The sequence below is a fragment of the Oncorhynchus keta genome, chromosome 7 (genome assembly GCF_023373465.1).
Source record: "Oncorhynchus keta strain PuntledgeMale-10-30-2019 chromosome 7, Oket_V2, whole genome shotgun sequence".
NCBI classification, from domain to species: Eukaryota; Metazoa; Chordata; class Actinopteri; order Salmoniformes; family Salmonidae; genus Oncorhynchus; species Oncorhynchus keta.
The window spans coordinates 54,323,562-54,331,509 of NC_068427.1; positions in this window are offsets into that span (position 1 = coordinate 54,323,562).

Below are 7,948 nucleotides of genomic sequence, written 5' to 3' on the forward strand. Positions count from 1 at the left end.
TCTCTCCTCTTACCTCTCTCTCCTCTTTTCTCTTACCTCTCTCTCCTCTTTCCTCTTTCCTCTCCTCTTTCCTCTTACCTCTCTCTCTCTCCCCCCTCTTTTCTATTACCTCTCTGTCTCTCTCTCCTCTTACCTCTCTCTCCTCTTACCTCTCTCTCTCTCTCCTCTTTTCTATTACCTCTCTCTCTCTCCTCTTTTCTCTTACCTCTCTCTCTCTCTCTCTCCTCTTACCTCTCTCTCCTCTTTCCTCTTACATCTTTCTCTCTCTCTCTCTCCTCTTACCTCTCTTTCCTCTTTCCTCTTACCTCTCTCCCTCTCTCTCTCTCTCCTCTTTTCTCTTACCTCTCCCTCTCTCTCCTCTTTTCTCTTACCTCTCCCTCTCTCTCCTCTTTTCTCTTACCTCTCTCTTCTCTCTCTCTCTCTCTCTCTCTCTCTCTCTCTCTCTCTCTCTCTCTCTCTCTCTCTCTCTCTCTCTCTCTCTCTCTCTCTCTCTCTCTCTCCTCTTACCTCTCTCTCTCTCTCCTCTTTTCTCTTACCTCTCCCTCTCTCTCTCTCTCTCTCCTCTTTTCTCTTACCTCTCTCTCTCTCTCCTCTTTTCTCTTACCTCTCTCTCTCCTCTTTTCTCTTACCTCTCCCTCTCTCTCTCCTCTTTTCTCTTACCTCTCTCTCTCTCTCATCAAACATCATACATTTTGTGTTCATGTTCATTACTTGAGTCTTTCTGAGCCCGCTGTCTGACCCTTTCTGGGGCTGTGTGTAGATGCCTAGATGCCATCGAGCAGGGCACTTATCTACAACTACAACTTTCTCTCTCATTCTCTCATAGACATGAGTTTGCTTCCCTCTGCTGGAAGTAGAGGGTACAGCAACATAGATTAAACTAACTTTATTCAACCGGCCAAATGGGACTCCGCCCTATGGAGTGATGGTACAGAGCAGCATAGGCAAGATACAGTAGATGGTATCGAGTACAGTATATACATATGAGATGGGTATGTAAACAAAGTGGCATAGTTTAAGTGGCTAGTGATACATGTATTACATAAGGATGCAGTCGATGATATAGAGTACAGTATATACGTATGCATATGAGATGAATAATGTAGGGTAAGTAACATTATATAAGGTAGCATTGTTTAAAGTGGCTAGTGATATATTTACATCATTTCCCATCAATTCCCATTATTAAAGTGGCTGGAGTTGAGTCAGTGTCAGTGTCAGTGTTGGCAGCAGCCACTCAATATTAGTGGTGGCTGTTTAACAGTCTGATGGCCTTGAGATAGAAGCTGTTTTTCAGTCTCTCGGTCCCAGCTTTGATGCACCTGTACTGGCCTCGCCTTCTGGATGATAGTGACATCGGGTGGTGTAGGTGTCCTGGAGGGCAGGTAGTTTGCCCCCGGTGATGCGTTGTGCAGACCTCACTACCCTCTGGAGAGCCTTATGGTTGAGGGCGGAGCAGTTGCCGTACCAGGCGGTGATACAGCCCGCCAGGATGCTCTCGATTGTGCATCTGTAGAAGTTTGTGAGTGCTTTTGGTGACAAGACTAATTTCTTCAGCCTCCTGAGGTTGAAGAGGCGCTGCTGCGCCTTCTTCATGATGCTGTCTGTGTGAGTGGACCAATTCAGTTTGTCTGTGATGTGTATGCCGAGGAACTTAAAACGTGCTACCCTCTCCACTACTGTTCCATCGATGTGAATAGGGGGGTGTTCCCTCTGCTGTTTCCTGAAGTCCACAATCATCTCCTTAGTTTTGTTGACGTTGAGTGTGAGGTTATTTTCCTGACACCACACTCCGAGGGCCCTCACCTCCTCCCTGTAGGCCGTCTCGTCGTTGTTGGTAATTAAGCCTACCACTGTTGTGTCGTCCGCAAACTTGATGATTGAGTTGGAGGCGTGCGTGGCCACGCAGTCGTGGGTGAACAGGGAGTACAGGAGAGGGCTCAGAATGCACCCTTGTGGGGCCCCAGTGTTGAGGATCAGCGGGGAGGAGATGTTGTTGCCTACCCTCATCACCTGGGGGCGGCCCGTCAGGAAGTCCAGTACCCAGTTGCACAGGGCCGTGTCGAGACCCAGGGTCTCGAGCTTGATGACGAGCTTGGAGGGTACTATGGTGTTGAATGCCGAGCTGTAGTCGATGAACAGCATTCTCACATAGGTATTCCTCTTGTCCAGATGGGTTAGGGCAGTGTGCAGTGTGGTTGAGATTGCATCGTCTGTGGACCTATTTGGGCGGTAAGCAAATTGGAGTGGGTCTAGGGTGTCAGGTAGGGTGGAGGTGATATGGTCCTTGACTAGTCTCTCAAAGCACTTCATGATGACGGAAGTGAGTGCTACGGGGCGGTAGTCGTTTAGCTCAGTTACCTTAGCTTTCTTGGGAACAGGAACAATGGTGGCCCTCTTGAAGCATGTGGGAACAGCAGACTGGTATAGGGATTGATTGAATATGTCCGTAAACACACAGGCCAGCTGGTCTGCGCATGCTCTGAGGGCGCGGCTGGGGATGCCGTCTGGGCCTGCAGCCTTGCGATGGTTGACACGTTTAAATGTCTTACTCACCTCGGCTGCAGTGATGGAGAGACCGCATGTTTTCGTTGCAGGCCGTGTCAGTGGCACTGTATTGTCCTCAAAGCGGGCAAAAAAGTTATTTAGTCTGCCTGGGAGCAAGACATCCTGGTCCGTGACTGGGCTGGGTTTCTTCTTGTAATCCGTGATTGACTGTAGACCCTGCCACATGCCTCTTGTGTCTGAGCCGTTGAATTGAGATTCTACTTTGTCTCTGTACTGACGCTTAGCTTGTTTGATAGCCTTGCGGAGGGAATAGCTGCACTGTTTGTATTCGGTCATGTTACCAGACACCTTGCCCTGATTAAAAGCAGTGGTTCGCGCTTTCAGTTTCACGCGAATGCTGCCATCAATCCATGGTTTCTGGTTGGGGAATGTTTTAATTGTTGCTATGGGAACGACATCTTCAACGCACGTTCTAATGAACTCGCACACCGAATCAGCGTATTCGTCAATGTTGTTATCTGACGCAATACGAAACATATCCCAGTCCACGTGATGGAAGCAGTCTTGGAGTGTGGAATCAGCTTGGTCAGACCAGCGTTGGACAGACCTCAGCGTGGGAGCCTCTTGTTTAAGTTTCTGTCTGTAGGCAGGGATCAACAAAATGGAGTCGTGGTCAGCTTTTCCGAAAGGGGGGCGGGGCAGGGCCTTATATGCGTCGCGGAGTAACAATGATCCAAGGTTTTTCCACCCCTGGTTGCGCAATCGATATGCTGATAAAATCCCACCAATTCTGACAGACTCCAAGCATTGCTTATGCAAGAATGGGCTGCCATCAGTCAGGATGTGGCCCAGAAGTTAATTGACAGCATGCCAGGACGGATTGCAGAGGTCTTGAAAAAGAAGGGTCAACACTGCAAATAGTGACTCTTTGCATCAACTTCATGTAATTGTCAATAAAAGCCTTTGACACTTATGAAATGCTTGTAATTATACTTCAGTATCCATAGTAACATCAGACAAAAATATCTAAAGACACTGAAGCAGCAAACTTTGTGGAAATTAATATTTGTGTCATTCTCAAAACTTTTGGCCATGACTGTACAATAGTGATAAATGCTATACATTAATGATATATAATATACAATAGTGATTTATGCTATACATTAATGATATATAATATACAATAGTGATTTATGCTATACATTAATGATATATAATATACAATAGTGATTTATGCTATACATTAATGATATATAATATACAATAGTGATTTATGCTATACATTAATGATATATAATATACAATAGTGATTTATGCTATACATTAATGATATATAATATACAATAGTGATTTATGCTATACATTAATGATATATAATATACAATAGTGATTTATGCTATACATTAATGATATATAATATACAATAGTGATTTATGCTATACATTAATGATATATAATATACAATAGTGATTTATGCTATACATTAATGATATATAATATACAATAGTGATTTATGCTATACATTAATGATATATAATATACAATAGTGATTTATGCTATACATTAATGATATATAATATACAATAGTGATTTATGCTATACATTAATGATATATAATATACAATAGTGATTTATGCTATACATTAATGATATATAATATACAATAGTGATTTATGCTATACATTAATGATATATAATATACAATAGTGATTTATGCTATACATTAATGATATATAATATACAATAGTGATTTATGCTATACATTAATGATATATAATATACAATAGTGATTTATGCTATACATTAATGATATATAATATACAATAGTGATTTATGCTATACATTAATGATATATAATATACAATAGTGATTTATGCTATACATTAATGATATATAATATACAATAGTGATTTATGCTATACATTAATGATATATAATATACAATAGTGATTTATGCTATACATTAATGATATATAATATACAATAGTGATTTATGCTATACATTAATGATATATAATATACAATAGTGATTTATGCTATACATTAATGATATATAATATACAATAGTGATTTATGCTATACATTAATGATATATAATATACAATAGTGATTTATGCTATACATTAGTGATATATAATATACAATAGTGATTTATGCTATACATTAATGATATATAATATACAATAGTGATTTATGCTATACATTAATGATATATAATATACAATAGTGATTTATGCTATACATTAATGATATATAATATACAATAGTGATTTATGCTATACATTAATGATATATAATATACAATAGTGATTTATGCTATACATTAATGATATATAATATACAATAGTGATTTATGCTATACATTAATGATATATAATATACAATAGTGATTTATGCTATACATTAATGATATATAATATACAATAGTGATTTATGCTATACATTAATGATATATAATATACAATAGTGATTTATGCTATACATTAGTGATATATAATATACAATAGTGATTTATGCTATACATTAATGATATATAATATACAATAGTGATTTATGCTATACATTAATGATATATAATATACAATAGTGATTTATGCTATACATTAATGATATATAATATACAATAGTGATTTATGCTATACATTAATGATATATAATATACAATAGTGATTTATGCTATACATTAATGATATATAATATACAATAGTGATTTATGCTATACATTAATGATATATAATATACAATAGTGATTTATTTATATTTATATTATTTATTTACATTAATGAAAATAGCAGTTGTCAACAAGAGACGGTTTTGGTTTTTGAGAAAACCCATAAACTATAAAAGAGACGGTTTTGGTTTTGGAGAAAACCCATAAACTATAAAAGAGACGGTTTTGGTTTGGAGAAAACCCATAAACTATAAAAGAGACGGTTTTGGTTTTGAGAAAACCCATAAACTATAAAAGAGACGGTTTTGGTTTGGAGAAAACCCATAAACTATAAAAGAGACGGTTTTGGTTTTGAGAAAACCCATAAACTATAAAAGAGACGGTTTTGGTTTGGAGAAAACCCATAAACTATAAAAGAGACGGTTTTGGTTTGGAGAAAACCCATAAACTATAAAAGAGACGGTTTTGGTTTGGAGAAAACCCATAAACTATAAAAGAGACGGTTTTGGTTTGGAGAAAACCCATAAACTATAAAAGAGACGGTTTTGGTTTAGAGAAAACCCATAAACTATAAAAGAGACGGTTTTGGTTTGGAGAAAACCCATAAACTATAAAAGAGACGGTTTTGGTTTTTGAGAAAACCCATAAACTATAAAAGAGACGGTTTTGGTTTTGGAGAAAACCCATAAACTATAAAAGAGACGGTTTTGGTTTAGAGAAAACCCATAAACTATAAAAGAGACGGTTTTGGTTTTTGAGAAAACCCATAAACTATAAAAGAGACGGTTTTGGTTTTTGAGAAAACCCATAAACTATAAAAGAGACGGTTTTGGTTTTTGAGAAAACCCATAAACTATAAAAGAGACGGTTTTGGTTTTGGAGAAAACCCATAAACTATAAAAGAGACGGTTTTGGTTTGGAGAAAACCCATAAACTATAAAAGAGACGGTTTTGGTTTTGAGAAAACCCATAAACTATAAAAGAGACGGTTTTGGTTTTGAGAAAACCCATAAACTATAAAAGAGACGGTTTTGGTTTGGAGAAAACCCATAAACTATAAAAGAGACGGTTTTGGTTTTGAGAAAACCCATAAACTATAAAAGAGACGGTTTTGGTTTTGGAGAAAACCCATAAACTATAAAGAGACGGTTTTGGTTTGGAAAACCCATAAACTATAAAAGAGACGGTTTTGGTTTTGGAGAAAACCCATAAACTATAAAAGAGACGGTTTGGTTTGGAGAAAACCCATAAACTATAAAAGAGCGGTTTTGGTTTTGAGAAACCCATAAACTATAAAAGAGACGGTTTTGGTTTTGAGAAAACCCATAAACTATAAAAGAGGCGGTTTTGGTTTTGAGAAAACCCATAAACTATAAAAGAGACGGTTTTGGTTTTGAGAAAACCCATAAACTATAAAAGAGACGGTTTTGGTTTTGAGAAAACCCATAAACTATAAAAGAGACGGTTTTGGTTTTGAGAAAACCCATAAACTATAAAAGAGACGGTTTTGGTTTTGGAGAAAACCCATAAACTATAAAAGAGCCAGCTAAGGTTTGGCAGTTTATATCTCTGCAGGACTCTGGGTACGACCCAACCTCTCCCCATAGTGTGTGTGTGTGTGTGTGTGTGTGTGTGTGTGTGTGTGTGTGTGTGTGTGTGTGTGTGTGTGTGTGTGTGTGTGTGTGTGTGTGTGTGTGTGTGTGTGTGTGTGTGTGTGTGTGTGTGTGTGTGTGTGTGGGCTCCACGTTCGTGATCCCAGCTAGTTTTCTCTTTTAGTGTTTTCTATATAAAACACACTGTGGAGTTTGGCCTGGCGTTTTAGTGTGTTATAAATAATAATAATTACATTTACATTACATTTAAGTCATTTAGCAGACGCTCTTATCCAGAGCGACTTACAAATTGGTGCATTCACCTTATGACATCCAGTGGAACAGCCACTTTACAATAGTGCATCTAAATCTTTTAAGGGGGTGAGAAGGATTACTTTATCCTATCCTAGGTATTCCTTAAAGAGGTGGGGTTTCAGGTGTCTCCGGAAGGTGGTGATTGACTCTGCTGTCCTGGCGTCGTGAGGGAGTGTGTTCCACCATTGGGGAGCCAGAGCAGCGAACAGTTTTGACTGGGCTGAGCGGGAACTGTACTTCCTCAGTGGTAGGGAGGCGAGCAGGCCAGAGGTGGATGAACGCAGTGCCCTTGTTTGGGTGTAGGGCCTGATCAGAGCCTGGAGGTACTGAGGTGCCGTTCCCCTCACAGCTCCGTAGGCAAGCACCATGGTCTTGTAGCGGATGCGAGCTTCAACTGGAAGCCAGTGAAGAGAGCGGAGGAGCGGGGTGACGTGAGAGAACTTGGGAAGGTTGAACACCAGACGGGCTGCGGCGTTCTGGATGAGTTGTAGGGGTTTAATGGCACAGGCAGGGAGCCCAGCCAACAGCGAGTTGCAGTAATCCAGACGGGAGATGACAAGTGCCTGGATTAGGACCTGCGCCGCTTCCTGTGTGAGGCAGGGTCGTACTCTGCGGATGTTGTAGAGCATGAACCTACAGGAACGGGCCACCGCCTTGATGTTAGTTGAGAACGACAGGGTGTTGTCCAGGATCACGCCAAGGTTCTTAGCGCTCTGGGAGGAGGACACAATGGAGTTGTCAACCGTGATGGCGAGATCATGGACGGGCAGTCCTTCCCCGGGAGGAAGAGCAGCTCCGTCTTGCCGAGGTTCAACTTGAGATGGTGATCCGTCATCCACACTGATATGTCTGCCAGACATGC